We start from the raw sequence: 14,940 nt of genomic DNA on the forward strand, positions 1-14,940 counted from the left end.
GTGACCTCGGGTTCTATCATTTGGCGCTCTCTCAAGCCGAGGGCTCGAAGACACAGGTGCTTTCTCACATGTGTAATTAGTGCTTTAACCCCAGGCCTGTATCTCCTAAACGCTTCTTTCATCCCCACAGCCGACACCCCCTGTCCTTGGAGCAGCTTTTCTCCTCCCAGGGTTTCAAGAACTGCCCCCCCCCCATTCCCTATGGCTAATTGTCAAAACTCTACTCCTCTAACTTTGGGTCCCTGAAGTCCACTGACTCTTCCTTACTTCAGCAAAGCTTGGCTCTCACAGACAAAAGCCTCACGACTCTGGGATCTGAAATAGGAAGAAATACTGTCTTTTCTACAAGGGCTAGGTTCTGCCCTTCTTTAAGAGACAGATTGCTTCGGCTCCAAGGGATGGAAGATGGCAAAGCAGCAAGAAACTGGGGGCTGAAAATCACCCCTTACAATAATATTAAGACCCCATTCAAATTCCATCTTTGCTAATCGCACAGATTACATATGGTCTCTACCACCTCTGAACTCCTGTAGCAGACAGTCCTCAAACAGAGCCTTGGGAGGCTTGCCTGTGGAAGTTTCTCTTATCTCTCCAAAGTACACGGGGATCCCTTTCTCCTTCATCTTCTTCATTGTGCCTGATGCCATGCCTCTTCACATCGGTGTCATTGGGAGCTCCAGAACGAGAAGCATTGTCTCCTTCCCAATAGACAGCCTTCTGGTGTCTCCCTGGGCCTGATTGTGGGTGTCACCTGGAGGGAAGCAAGGCATGCAGGTGGTGCTAAGAAACCGATGAAAGACCCTAGAGGTGAGTCCGTGACTAGTCCAGGTCTTGCTTTTCACATTTGTCCAGCTTTTTGGATCTTTCAGATTCCGTGAAGTCCAGGGCCACAGCAGCGCCTTCATGTCAGCCACCAATGAGCTTGATTTCTGGACTCTAAGTACAGTTGCTAAGAAGAAAAGCTTTGATATAGAGGAAGTGGACCCTTAGTCACTGCAGTCTTCCAGTGCCACCAAATTTGAAATTTGGAAGAGTGGTTGAATGAATATGGTACACTGGTTGCAAAGAAATGCTGTCCTTTTTCCAAAGTCTCTTGGGCTTTGGACTTACAGGACTATTAAATCCTGTAATTTAAACAGTGTAAGTAAAATATTGTTCAGAACACTTTAAACTGTTATTTTGACTTAAAAAATAATAATTCCTGCACCTAGCCAAAAGAAATTGAGTGATACTAAAGATTACATGTCCCTCTCGTTCCAAATTCCCTTCTGGTTTCTCCTCCAGAGGCAAATGCTATTAATAGCTTCTTTCTTATCCTTCCAGAAAATTCCTGTGCACACAGAGGGTACATTTATGTAGATACATAATATGTATAGAACTTTTTTTTTTTAAGAGAGAGAGAGCATGTGCATGCACATGCACAGGAGCCTGGGGAGGTGGGGCAGAGGGAGGGTGAGAGAACCTCAAGCAGGCTCCATGCCCGGTGGAGCTCTGAGATCATGACCTGAGCCAAAATCAAGAGTCGGATGCCTAACCAACTTAGCCACCCAGGTGCCCCTATAACCCTCTTTTTTTAACCACAAAAGTGAGCATACTTTTTACACTGTTACAAACCTTGCTTTCTCCACTTAGAAATGAATCTTGAGTGTTTTTATAGGTCAATATGTACAGCTCTCACTTGTTCTTTTTAATGAGTGCTTGCTATTGCATTATTTGAATGTCTCATAATTTATTTGACCAATTCTCTACTGAAGAACATTTAGGTCAATTATATTAGCAAGAATTTCTATAAATAAATTTCCTAAGTCAAGGCCTCAGGTTATGCTAAATTTAGATTGGCTCAAACCACTGCACACTTCAACTTTTACAATCCCTTGGGGATTGGAAGTGTTACTGGCCCTTTTCTGTGTATAAGGAAAACTCCGTGGAGGGGTAGCTTTTCCTGGGCTAATGAGGGACATAGAAGCCCTCAAGGTGTGCATGTAGCTTTGTTTTTTTCCTTCTTCCAGCGTTGGCTTAGTTGGCCTGTTGGAGCAATGTGATCTGCTACCCTGTCCTCAGACTATCCTGATTCTGCTCTGCTCACTGCCGGAGCCTGTGTTCTCAATCCACTTCATGTGTTTCGCATTTTTGTATCCACACTGTCTTACTTGACCTCCAGAAACTGTTGATGCCAGCCTTTTGGAGGTAGTTTTTCTCCACTTCTGGGACCATGTGTCCCCACCCTCCCACGAACCCCCACCTCCACCCCCACCCTTACCCCATGGTTGATCTCTAACTCTAAGGCTGCTCCTCCCCTCGGCCTCTGTTGTTGGCTCCCTCTACTCTTCTCTGCCTGTAGCGGTGGACTATTCCAAGGCTCTGCAATTAGTAATACCTGCTTCTCTAGCCACACTCTCCTCTCTAGGGGATTGTCAATCCCACCATCTGACATGGTTGAGCAAAGAAAACACCCAGGAATCATCCTTGGCTCCTCTCTTTTTCTTATATCTGGTGTCAATAAGCCCATCAACTCTACCGTTGCTACTCTAGTCCAAACCATACTTGTCATCAGCAGCTAGATTGGGCTGAAAACAAGGAAAAGCAGCAAGGGAACAATTAGCCTAAGGAATACAAATGTGGTCAGTATGGACAATAGAAAGGCTGGTGCGTCTCATGAGCTTTTTGTTCTAATCTGAACAAGATCCCATTTCTAGCCATGGCTTCCAATGGGGAGAAAGGACAAGTCAAGTCATGAAGTGACCACTCATGGCACATCCAGTCATTGCCTGTTGCTGCCCCCTGCAGCCCACCTGGAAATGTATCAGTGCCAGGAAGGCACAGGTCAAAAGGGCTGTGAGACAGGTCTGGAGCTGCACCATCTAATGGGGTAGCTGCTACCACACGTGGCTGTGAGCCTTTGCATTGTGTGTTTTACACGTCCAGTACATCTCCGCTCCCTTTGCTGGTGGGAGCGGAGATGTACTGGACGTGTAAAACACACACCAAATTTTAAAGACTTAAGGCAACAAGGAAAAAAAGAATGTGAAGTGCCTCACTAACGATTTTTAAGTTGATTATATGTTGAAATAATAAAATTTCAGATGTATCGAGTGAAATAAAATATTAATATTGAATTGAAAGTAATTTCACCCGTTTCATCTTTTTTAATGTGGCTCTTAGAAAATTTGTATTTCATTAAGTGGATTGCCATTATATTTCCATTGGACATCACTAGTCTAGAAGGTCTGGTGACTGGGGGTTTTAAGAATCCTAATAGAGCTTTTACATTTTAATGACACACTGTCCCCATAATTCCTGAGAAGTTTACATGGTTCAAGAAATGTTCAAGGAAAGAAAACTGTAATAGAATAATCTTCAGAGTCCAGACCTCTCATGGAAGTGCATCTTTGTCCTCTAGGAAGGAGTTTAATTTCCAGACACCATTCACTGGGTTATTGAGCAAACATGCTTTGAGCACTTACTGTGTGCCTGACACAGTGAGACGGTGATGCATGGTCAGGTGGAAATGAAAATTTCCTAACCTTCAGGAGTTCATTACCCCTGAGAAACATCCATAAATACACATCCATAAGAATTATTTTAGAGCACCTGGGTGGCTCGGTGGTTGAGGTCTGCCTTTGGCTCTGGTTGTGATCCCAGTGTGATCCCAGGATCCTGGGATCAAGTCCCTCATTGGGCTTGCTTCTCCTTCTGCCTGTGTCTCTGCCTCTCTCTCTGTGTCTCTCATGAATAAATAAATAAAATCTTTTTTTTTTAAAGGAATTATTTTAACAGGAGGTTGTACAAAGTCTGAGGAATGTCCATTAATTTGGAGCCAGGCCTGGCGAATAAAATAGATGATTAAGGTGAGGTTCAAAAGGGAAGTTGAGTGCAAAGCCATGAAACTGCTTGCTTGGGGTGGCGGATAAACAAGATGGCAAACAAGATAGCCCGAAAAAGTGAGCAATAGCAGCATCATTGTTTGTTTGAATAAGTGTTATTTAGCCTGCTGAAGTGACTGCTTGGTAAGCGACAGTTTTTACCTAATCTTTTATGTATTTATTAGCATGTTTGTAAAAATGAAATCCTATCCCCATGTCCTGTTCCCACTGCCGCCTCTCAGTCCAGCAGGCCCAGGACCAGGAGTGGAGCCTTAGGAGGCTCAGCTTCCAGGGGTGGGGGCATCTTGTAGGAGATCCCTAGGGGGCTGGAATGGGTGGGGACCAGCAGTGCCTGTCTCCATCCCTCCTCCTCCTCCTCCTCCTCCTTAGGGAAGTGCTGGCGTCATCTCCAGATGCCCTCCGATCTAGGCCACTGCAGCCTATGCAATAGGACAGCTAGGACATTGCTCCCATCCCAACACCTACTGTGTGAAATCCAAGGGAATGCTACAAGGCCCACTCTCATACGCCTCATACACAGTGCTGTTTAAAGGAAAAGATTTTGGAAAAGGAATTACTTTGGTGATTCAGACAGACTAGTAAATACACAGGAGACCCACCTATCATGCAAGGCTCTGACCACATGGGCGAGAGTGAGCAGAACCAAGCTTCAGCGCCCCAAATTAGAGACTTGACTGATTGATGCGCGGTCACACAAACATTTTCTCGTGCCGGTACACGGTGGTGACAACATCGCACCGAGAGTGGCTGGTCAACTCCGGTGCAAACCATTAACCACATTAGAGAAAATAGCTCTGGAGAGGTATCGCTCAACGGTTTTTAACTTCGAAAGATGTCACGAGAAGAGCCACAAATTATTATTGCTGACAATTTGTACAATTTGTCCCTGGTGAAATGTGTGTGTCCCTACACTGCACCATTTTACATAACAATATGAAATATTAAAAGGGAAAAACGTTTTGTAATAAACAGCAGTTTTGCTGATTGCGGCTGATTATGTTAAGCAGCTTGTACTGTGGGTGTCAGAGGAGACTTAATAGCTCCTATAACTAATCTCCGCGGCTGACCTCTCCCCTCCGCTGATGAAGCCTATTCAAAAACCTGCTGCCCTTTCTCATTTTCAGATCTTATATTTCTGAACTGTTTTGATCATGCATATATTTGCTAAAGTTGTGTACAGGATTTGTGTGCGCGTGTGTGCCTATGTGTTGAAAAATATATAATGCAGAAAGAAAGATTCCTGCCAAGTCTGTCCTCTGCGTTATTAAAAGCAAAACTACGTAAAGACTCAAAACATGCATGTTTACAACATTCTTATCAGATGCCAAAATGCCCTTAATTTTGGCCAAAGGCTGTTCCCGGGAACGAGGGGGCCAGTTTGAAGGAATACAGCGCCGAATTTTTTTACTCCACCTTTAAAATAAAGGGCAAGGATGTCTTTCTGGGGAAGAATGTCATCGTGGTCATTTCATCAAGCCTCGATGGCTGGTACTTAGAAGCAAAGTGCTATTCAATCATAAAGCAATTTCATTTTTCTGATAAAAGTTTTTGATTTAAATGGGATTTCATAGAGAACATTCTGGAGTGTAGAGAACTCCTCCATCGATAAGTACAGATAAATATGTAAGTGCATATGTGTAAGTGTCTCTAATTCACAGTTTGCTCTTCCTCTTTTCCCCAGATCCGGAGATGTTTACAAAACGGCAGGGGGGTAAATGTGGGGGGGATGCAGTAAGCAAAGCTGTGAAAAGAGCGGAGGCGAGGTCTACCCCCACATTATGCAAATGTAGCCATCCTGGGGACATAAAGACAAAAGAGGGAGGGGGAGAAAAAAATCAATAATCCAAAAAGTAAAGTGCCTGCATGCGACTTGCTAGGGAAAAGGGTGGACTCAGTACAACAAGGTCACCAAAAGGTACCGCTTTCTATGAGACCAAATCCTGGCTGAAGCCAGCTGATAAATATTTCCTGTAGGATTTGAAGCAGGTTGCCACCAGCAAAGCGAAAATCCCTAGGGGGCAGTACATAATTAACAATTTGAAGATGTGTCATTGTCTCAAAGGGAGCCAGGGAAGCCTACCCCAAAAGCACAAAACCCGAGTTCCCATATTAATCTCACGGTTCCCACATAGACAAACGTCAGTGTCTCCCCAGAGGCCGGGAAGGTTCCTTTGCTCTTGGCTGGCAAACGTTTCCTGGTTAATGGTGTCATTTCCCTGTAATTTTCTATCAGCACCACCAAACCTGTTCCTCTAGTCTGAGTTTAGGAAAGCCAAAGAATCTTTTTCTTTTTTTTTTCTTTCCTTTTTTTTTTAAACAAAGAAACAAAATCAGGACTGAAAGGAGAAAGCTGTTTAGACAGTGCCTGTCCCAGTGTTCAGAAACTTTTGCAACAGTGACTTCCTCTTAAAACTTTCTTAAACCTGCCCTTTGGTTAAATCGGCCCCAGAATGAAAACCAAAGCTCAGGAGGCATGAACAGAGACAGGAAAGAAAAGAAGTGCTGAAGAGACTTGGGTGTGGTTTTTACATTTCTTTCATTTGTTTCAAGACAGGTTGGGGTTTGTAGGGAAGAAGAGGTTGGTTATTAGCTCCCAGAGAGGAAGGATCAACAAAGAAACAGTAAACCTTGTATCTTGGGGTGACCCTGGAGTTTATTGAAGAGAAGTCAGCAATGTTTCCCAAGAGGGTGCCCACTGGGCAGCACGGTTCTGGGTTGTGGCCGGGGCTGCACCTGAGAAGGGATGCTTGCTACTACTCAGGGCCCCAGATTTGGGGAAAGGGAGACCTGGCTGACATTCCCAGCTCTGCCCCAAAACCATGTGCTCCCTGGGAGGTTTCTGGGCTTCAACTGCCAACTGAGTTCAGATCACTTGCCACCTGCCTACCTAATCAGAATATTGTGAGGGTTAATGAGATTTTGCTTGCAAAGTGATTGCCTCATCATATAACTCCAAAGTATTATTATTCATCATAAAGACACAGCTGCAATAGTGTATATTGTTACATACCAGACGCCATGCTTCTATTTTTAGCAACTTTGAAATGAGAGTGTCTTAGAATTATACAGTGGAAGGGACCGCCCCACCTTACCTGCCCCAGGCTCTGTTCCGGGCCAGGTGAAAGTCTAACCACCCAAGACAGGCTGGCTTTTCGTCTCAATTTTACATCTAAGACCCAAAGTCTTCAGTTCTCTCTCCAGAGGAAATTCCAATGTTATCATCCTGATGTTTAGGAGTTATTGCTTGGGTCTGAAATGCTCCCCTCCTGTTTTAACTACAATCAAACTCTTTCTTTTATGAATATGTTCGTTGGTCTCTTTCAGTGATCTTGGGGAGGGGCGGGGGGCAGAAACCATGTCCTCTGCATTCTCGTAATTTCAAAATCATTTCCTGGCGAGGCAGCACGTAGTAAACACTCAAGAGGTGAGCGCTGGATTTAATTCAATTGTTTGCATTTCCCCCACATAAAAGGACCACTGCTCAAGTATATTTTACACCAAGAGCATGGGCTCTGCAGCCCCAGACCCCTGGAGGCTAGGGCTGGAGGATGACATAAATCCAGGAGTCCTGGGTTAAGGGGCAGTGTGACCATGGTGTGTGTCCCAAATTTGGAAAGAAAGTTGCCCTTAAACCTTCTGTCCCTTAGGCATTTCAAAAAAAAAAAAAAAAACCCATTGGCTGCTTCCTGGTGTTTTATGCTCTTTGATGCATAGATTAATGAGTGATTTAATCAAATTTTTCTAGTTATCCGTGCTATGTGGTCTGTAATTACTCTATTAATTCATCTTCACCTCCCAGCCCCCATCTTTTAAAAAATGAGTATAACATTTGCTCACATTTCTACTCAAAAGGAACTTCTGTCCTCTCTAGTCTTAAAAGAAAAAAAAGAATCTTAGGCGCTAGAAGGTTCTATCTGCATATCATTAGAACTGGCTCACTTGCGTGCATCCAGCTTTCAGATTCTCTGTAAACCTATTTGGCCTCTGGTCTCATCTGGTTTCAATTTTTTCCAAAACAACTGAGTCTTGATTGGTTTAGAGTTTGCACTTTATATTTAAAAAACAACAACAAACCAACCTGAAAGACAAATGACCGCTTCTGCCTTTTATTGTCCTCTCCAGCATTCCTTCCTGTAGCGGAGACTGCTTAGGCCTCCCCTCCACCAGCACTTGGTCCTGCTTGGACTCAGCTGCTGCTGAAGCAGCTTCTGAAATACTTGTCGGCCTCCCTTCTCGTTGTGTTACCTGGTGGTGGACTGTGGAATTCCTTAGTTCTTGTCTTCTCAAAGGAAAGAATTCTGTCGAGAGACCCCCCAAAGAGAGTTAAAGCAACAAAAGCTTTTATTTAGCAAGGCGAAGGTGCACTCGAAGCTTGGAGGAGAGCCTGACCTGAGGGTGGGGAGCAGCCTGATGACTTCTGCTTTGCGTTTTCTTATGTGGGTCTATTTGGTCTCCTCTGTCCCATCTTGTCACCATCACACCACCTCTTAGATCCCTCCCCCTGGTTTCTTCCCCTCCAACCTTTTGCAGGTGTTCAAGTTGGCCATCTTCTGACGAGCTCCTAAGTGAAACCCATGGGGTGGGGGTGGAGGTGGGGGTGAGGGTGGGGCAAAGTCTCAGTGCAAATGATATCATAATGATATTATAACAGCCTTGAGAATATTAGGGACAAGGTTTTTCTTACGTGCGCATGCTCCAAAGTTGGACGGTCCCAGTGGCCCATGTCTTCTGTTTATCAGACTGTGCTAAACCATAAAAGGGGTTGGTCTTTGGGCGGAGATTGGGTGGTCTCTGCAATTTCCCATCTCCATCCTCCCTTCTCCCTTCCTGCTCATGCCTATCTTACTGACGGCTCTAGCGATAGTACTTGTTTCCTTCCTACCCACCCTTAGCACCATCTTCAGCAATCTGGCCCAATGTCTTCTATCTTTAATGCTTTTCCATTTGCCCTTCAGCATCCAGTGAAGTCCTGAGATTACTCAGCTGGTCCCCATGTTATTTGTTTGGTCTCCACCCTGCTAGGGTCTTTGAGAACCTGCAAAACTACCCTGAGTGGCAGTGCTGGATTACTTGCCGTGGTGGTTAATTTTATGTGTCAACCTGGCTAGGACATGGTATCGAGACATTTAGTCAAATGCCAGTTTAGATGCTGCTGTAACGGGTTTTTAAAGATAGGATTGACATTTGTATCCGAAGACTTCAAGTAAAGTAGATTATCTTTGTAATGTGTGTGGGGCTCATCCAATCAGTTGAAGGCCTTAAAAGAAAAGACAGGAGCTCTGAAGAACAGGGAATTGAACTAGAGCTGCAGCATTAACTCTTCCCTGGGTCACCAGGCTGCTGCAGACTTTCCAGCTTCCAAAATCACCTGAGCCAAGGCCTTAAACAAATCTCTCTCTTTCTAACCCTGTCACCATCTGTGTCTCAATCTTTAAACTTTTTGTAAGGGTAGCATATAGATATATATCCTTTGGTTTTGTTTCTCTGAAGCATCCTGATTAATATACTTGGTCTCTGAAACTCCCTCTACAATGAACCCTTCCTAGCCTGAGTCTGCTAATTTTTTAAAAAATATATATATATTATCAGAAGTCACTTATTTTTTTAAGTATTTTTGTTTATTCCTCTTCTTCTAAGGACCTTGAAAATAATCGATCACCTTGTCATTGTTTCTTCTGAAGCCCCAGAATTATGGTGAAAGTAATCATCACTCATATTGGTGTAGTGCTTTACAGTTACAAACTGCACTTAATCTCACAAAACATGGGGTTGGTTAGACAGGTATTATTACTGGGGAAGGAAATAGGGCTTGGGCATCATAAGTAACTCACCCAGGTTCACACTGGTAATAAGCAGCAGAATTAAAAGGGAAACTCAGGATCTGGTTCTCTTTCAATACGATTTAATCTTTTAGTTAATAATCAAGTTCTAAGACCCCCGCTCTTCCACGGACCTTCTCCTGGAGCAGCCTGCAGTGCCTACACACTGAGCACCCCGGGGTCATGCTTGAGCCTCCCCCAGCGCCCACCCTTCTCCTTGGGCGACAGCTTCTTCACGCCCGAGTTTTGCTTGAAAACTTGAATCCAAATCTATGAATACTGGAAGGTCTCTTAGTCACCATCCAGCCTCTGTCCAAGGCTGGAGAGGCGGCAGGTGGCACTTGATGGAACATTCTGTGCATCGTGCAGAGGGGCTTGGACTCTACCTTTGGGGGTGCCTGGCTGTCACGGAGGCTTTGCAGCACAGACTCTTCACTCTCGGGTTTAGAACTCGGGGGATCCCAGCTGAAGGTCTACAAATACCCTTGATACATTCTTCACATTTTCATTCCAATATTTCAGTAAGGAATACAGTTATTAGCTGTTTTCCTTCTCTACAATCCTTCCAAATGTTTAAAGAATTTAGCTTGGAATTGCCAAATCTGGGTCAGAGACGGGCTTATTTCCTGATTTCCTGGAGCTGTCGTCTGTGAATGTGTCCTCCCGCCCACCAGGGGGGCAGAGCAGAGGCCATGCGGGCATGCGGAGGGAGTCCTGTGGCACTGGCACTGGCCGGAGGAGCACAGAAAAGCCGGTCTTGGCAAATTCTGGGGCTGCATGTAGGAGGAAAGAGGGCGAACCCATGCTATCACTGCCTCCATTCACAAGCCCCCATTCTTGGAAAACCTGAGTTCTGCAAACAACCGTGTGCTGGCTCAACAAACCTCATTTACTCTACAGCGAAGAAAAAGTAAACAGATTTGTTCCTCACCTCTCCCTTCTTTTCTATGCAGAGGCAGCCCGGAGAGGAAACCTTTTCTTCCAAGCCCAGAACATTCTGACGTCACACCACTGGAGCGGCCACCACTTCCTAAGGTTCAGGCTTCCCCGCAGAGCCTTCTCCAGCGACCCCTGGCATCGGTGCCAAGGGGGCATAGAACATGTGGGGACGGGTCAGACTGTTTTAGTAAATAATACTAAAATAACAGTATTTATTATACTTTTTCACAGTATTACTGTGAAAAATGGGTAACAAGAAGAACGGTGACCACTGATTGAGGGCTTGCCCCAAACTAGGCACGTTGCTAAACCTTTTGCAAAATGCATTATTTCATCGGGGAGCTATCATTTCCATTTTCCAGATGAAACACATCAAGGTTAAGTAACTGCCCCAAGATCTACAGCTGGTACATGGTTGGAGAGATGGTTCTCGGCCTAGCTAAAGGCCCCTGACCTCCGGCAGGAGCCGCCAAATGATGAGAGACACCGGGGTGAATCCAGAGAAAGAAGTCATTGCACCTACGGGCTGGTTCTAGTTAGGTCTCTTCTAGAGTAGTGGTGGTCCTGGGTCAGCAGTTCTAGACCCTCGATGTGTCCAAGGCTATCCCAGAGTGGGACAAAACATCCTGAGCCTCCGGTATCCTTGCCTGGTCTTGGGCCTTCCGAGCCACAGAATGTGGAGCTCCACGAATGAGCTCCACTCCTCTCCTGCGCTTGCCTCAGCAGTGCTCATCAGACCCGGCATCCTCATCCCATCCTCTTCTCTCTGGAAGTCTAAACCTAGGGCTGATTAGGGGTAAGGAGATGTGGAGGGAGAGAAAGAGCCAGGCCAGGTAAGAACGGCTTCTTTTCTGCTGACCTCTCTCATTGTCCTTAACTCTGATCCAACAAGATGCCTGGGGATCCAGCACCCTAGACCTCTTGAGGAGCCTGTTCTGCCCCGACTGACTAGGACAGAGCCATTCAGGACTGCAGGTCAAGTAAACAGAGCCCATGCATCAGTGCACTGCCAGCAAATGGGCAATCTGCGTTCTTGTGACAAGAAGTGGGAAGATGTACAATTAGGTGAGGTCTGCTCCCACGGCCTTAGTGCTACTGTTTCGGTGACACTTGGCGGGGGAAAATGCAACTCTAATTAATCTCAGAACAAAAGCAGACCTTAGCCAGCCCCTGAACCTGGCTCACTCCCCACCGAGCCCTCGATTCAAAGTTCTCGCTTGCTGGGGCTTTATACATGAACCCCTGCCTGAAGGCACAGGTAAAAAGGGACAGGAGGATCCGAGACCTACAGCCGTGGGGATCCAAGGAAAACCAGAGGCTCGCTCAGGAACCAGATGATTCATTGCTGGAACATCGTCCCTTTGCTCTGCTCCCGGGAGTCCTGTGGGCGCTAATGGAGATACTTGGTGCGTGGATCAAATGAAGGACACAATGAAAAAGAAATGTGCGCAGGACGGACGTGGCTCTCTGCTCTTTCAGCTCTTTGTGCTTCAGATCGAGTGTCTACGCATCCTTTCAGAGCCCTCCACTCTGGCAGGAGGCGCGCCAGGCCTCCCGTCTAGGGCAGGGGGGTGTGGAGAGCACATTTTATCTCCTCCTGCAGATAGGACGATTGTGAGAGAGGACCTTTTTGTCTGTGGTCGTTAGGCTTAAAATCCAAGTGAATCGTAATATTTATTAGATCTTTAGATTATGTTGGCTTTGGGAGAGGCCCACTTTTATTTCAAGATGAGTATTGGAGTGCTTTGGTGTACAGCTATGCTCTTTCGCCCATGTGGTAAGGTATGAACATTTTCTACTTTCAGAACTTATGTTCCGAACTCAGTGTGAAAAACCAGCCAACACTCCCCCTCTCGCCCCCCACCCCACATACACGCCCCTCAGTGAATTTTCCCATGGAATAACAAACTGCCCAAAGCCAAGCTGGAAGCACTGTGATGCTAGGAAATCTGGGAAATCAGAAATCACCACTAGACTCAAAGTTTGAGGCATCAGTGTGATTTGGTTTCCATGATAGCAGCATGGTTGCGAAATCACCATAGGATTCTTACTCAAAAACCACAAACTTTTTGGGGGTTGTTTGGAAAACTTCCAACAAACTGTAGCCCTCTTTGACTTCCAGCAGGGCATTCCCATAAGAAGGTGAAGAATTTAGCTGGTAAAACAGCTCAAGAAAATAAATTAAGTGAAGTCATTTTTTGTATTCGTTTGTAAACGTCCAATTCAAAGTCAAAGTTTCCCAAAATGTGGTCTGTGGGTCACCTGGGGTTCTTCTGGGCTTCATTCTAGTGCGGAATCAGTTAGTAATAGCTCCCTCAAGTGATGCTGGTACATCTGAAATTTGAGAACCTGCTGGAGTGGGTGATCACTTCACAGCCTAAACATTCGTGCCTTACAAGAACTGTCACTGGGTAGACATCATTTTCTTCCTGGGTCAAAATTTATAAAGTTAGAGCTACTTAATCTTGGTTAATTCAATTGATCAAGCATTTAATGAACAACAGTGTCTTGCTGTCAGGGACACAGGGCTGAGCAGGACCTAGTTCTTGTCCTCACAAATCTTAGAATTGAGTAAGAAGTATCAGACAAATGCACAAATAAATATAATGCAAGGCAGAAAATGGTGAGATCTTCCCAAGAAAGAGCTCTACCGAGTACCCAAAGTTCAGAGAAGAAAGTGGCCATGATCTGCATGGAGAACTAGGAAGCCATGGTTTTTGAGATGAGCTTTGAATGATGGGGAAAATTTCACAGGCGGAGATGTTTGCTGAGTGTGTTGGGATTCTGGGAAGAAGGAACAAAGTGAGAAAACTGTAGAGCCTAAGGTGTTTGGGAACTACCAGTTAGTGGGTTTGAGCCAGAAAGTTAGTTTAGAACCATCTCATGACTGTCTGGAATGCTGGGTAGATGAAGATTTGTTAATTGGGGTATAATTCACATGTCATGAAATTCATTCTTTTTAAACCGTGTGATTCATGGTTTTAGTACATTCCCAGGGTTGTGCCACCATAAAAATTATCTAATCTCAGAAATTTTTATCACCCCAAAAAACAACCCCCCACCTATTAGCAGCCACTTCCCATTCTCCCCTCCCCCAGCCCCTGGCAACCATTAATCTACTTTCTGTCCGTATGGATGCGGCCCATGAATTTGTATAGAACTAACTAGAGAGTTGGGAGCTACCAATTATCTAAATTGAGGTAGAATTTGCACATATGAAATACATAGATCTTAAGTGTAAGATTCAGTGAATTTTAAGCAATATATACACATATCTTACTAATTCCCCCAAATACAGAACATTTTCATCACCCCAGAAAGTTCTCCCATAGACTATTTTAGCTGATCCTACTCCATGAGCAACCATCGTACTGATTACTATCACCATAAATTAGCTTTGTTTTTTTTTCTTAAACTTCACGTAAATGGAAGCACACATTATGTACTCTTGTGTCTGGCTTCTTTTGCCCCAAATAACACTATTTTGAGATTCATTCCTGCTGTTACATGTGTTGGTAGTTCATTCTTTTTTATTCCTAAATAGAATAAATGTACCATATTTGGTTTATTCGAGCTTCTGTCCGTGGCCATTTGAGTTGTTTCCAGTTTATGGCCAATTGTGAACAAAGCAGTTGTGAAGTTTCTCTTTTGGGGGATGTATGCTCACCTGGGGATGATGGGGGTGGGAAGATAAATACCTAGGAGTAGGATTCTTGGCTGGGGAGCTAATGCTTTTTCTAGATCAAGAATGTCATCCCACCAGGACTGAACTGTAAGAAAATGGAAGCAGCAGCAGGTCGCAGGGAGAATCAGGGGTGGAATTTCAGAAAATCAACATGCGAGATGTCCTTCATGATGGGGACTCAGAATATACAGAACTTGGAAGACGAGTGGATGTGGGTGGGCCGGGAAAACAGACGTTTTAACAACTCTTTACCAAGTATTTACTCGGCAAGGCCGCCTTGGGTTGCAGGCGGTGTGACAGACGGAACAACACGCTCATCCTTGTTTGTAGGAAGGATAAAGGTTTTGGTTTGGGATAAGATAGATCCCTGTCCCCAGAAGGCTGTTTCCCTGACACTCCACGAGCCTGGGTGGGAGTATCAGCTCAATGAATGAACTGCTGACAATCAGCTGATACTCAGGAAGAAGGAAAGGGCATCTGGGAGAGTGGGTGGGCTGAGGGAGACGTACACACGCCAGAAATTAGCCCACTTGCTGGCCTGGCTGATTAGATTAGTTACTTGTGTAATGAGGTGGAGAATTTTATTCATCAGAAATTCTTCTCCAGAATTGCT

The 14,940-nt window shown here is 45.0% G+C and overlaps 1 long non-coding RNA gene across 3 annotated transcripts in view; it reads right to left on the reverse strand.

The window, feature by feature from the left end:
* Window positions 1-12,381, reverse strand: part of LOC111094248 — a 37,270-nt gene extending 24,889 nt beyond the window's left edge. For all 3 annotated transcript variants that reach the window (XR_005384740.1, XR_005384741.1, XR_005384739.1), the window contains exons 1-2: window positions 8,274-12,381; window positions 7,963-8,182 (exon numbers count right to left, since the gene is read on the reverse strand). This is a non-coding gene — a long non-coding RNA (uncharacterized LOC111094248). The remainder of the gene's footprint in view (window positions 1-7,962; window positions 8,183-8,273) is intronic.
* Between the last annotated feature and the right edge of the window lie 2,559 nt (window positions 12,382-14,940).

Source organism: Canis lupus, chromosome 36 (assembly GCF_011100685.1).
Source record: "Canis lupus familiaris isolate Mischka breed German Shepherd chromosome 36, alternate assembly UU_Cfam_GSD_1.0, whole genome shotgun sequence".
Taxonomy (NCBI): Eukaryota; Metazoa; Chordata; class Mammalia; order Carnivora; family Canidae; genus Canis; species Canis lupus.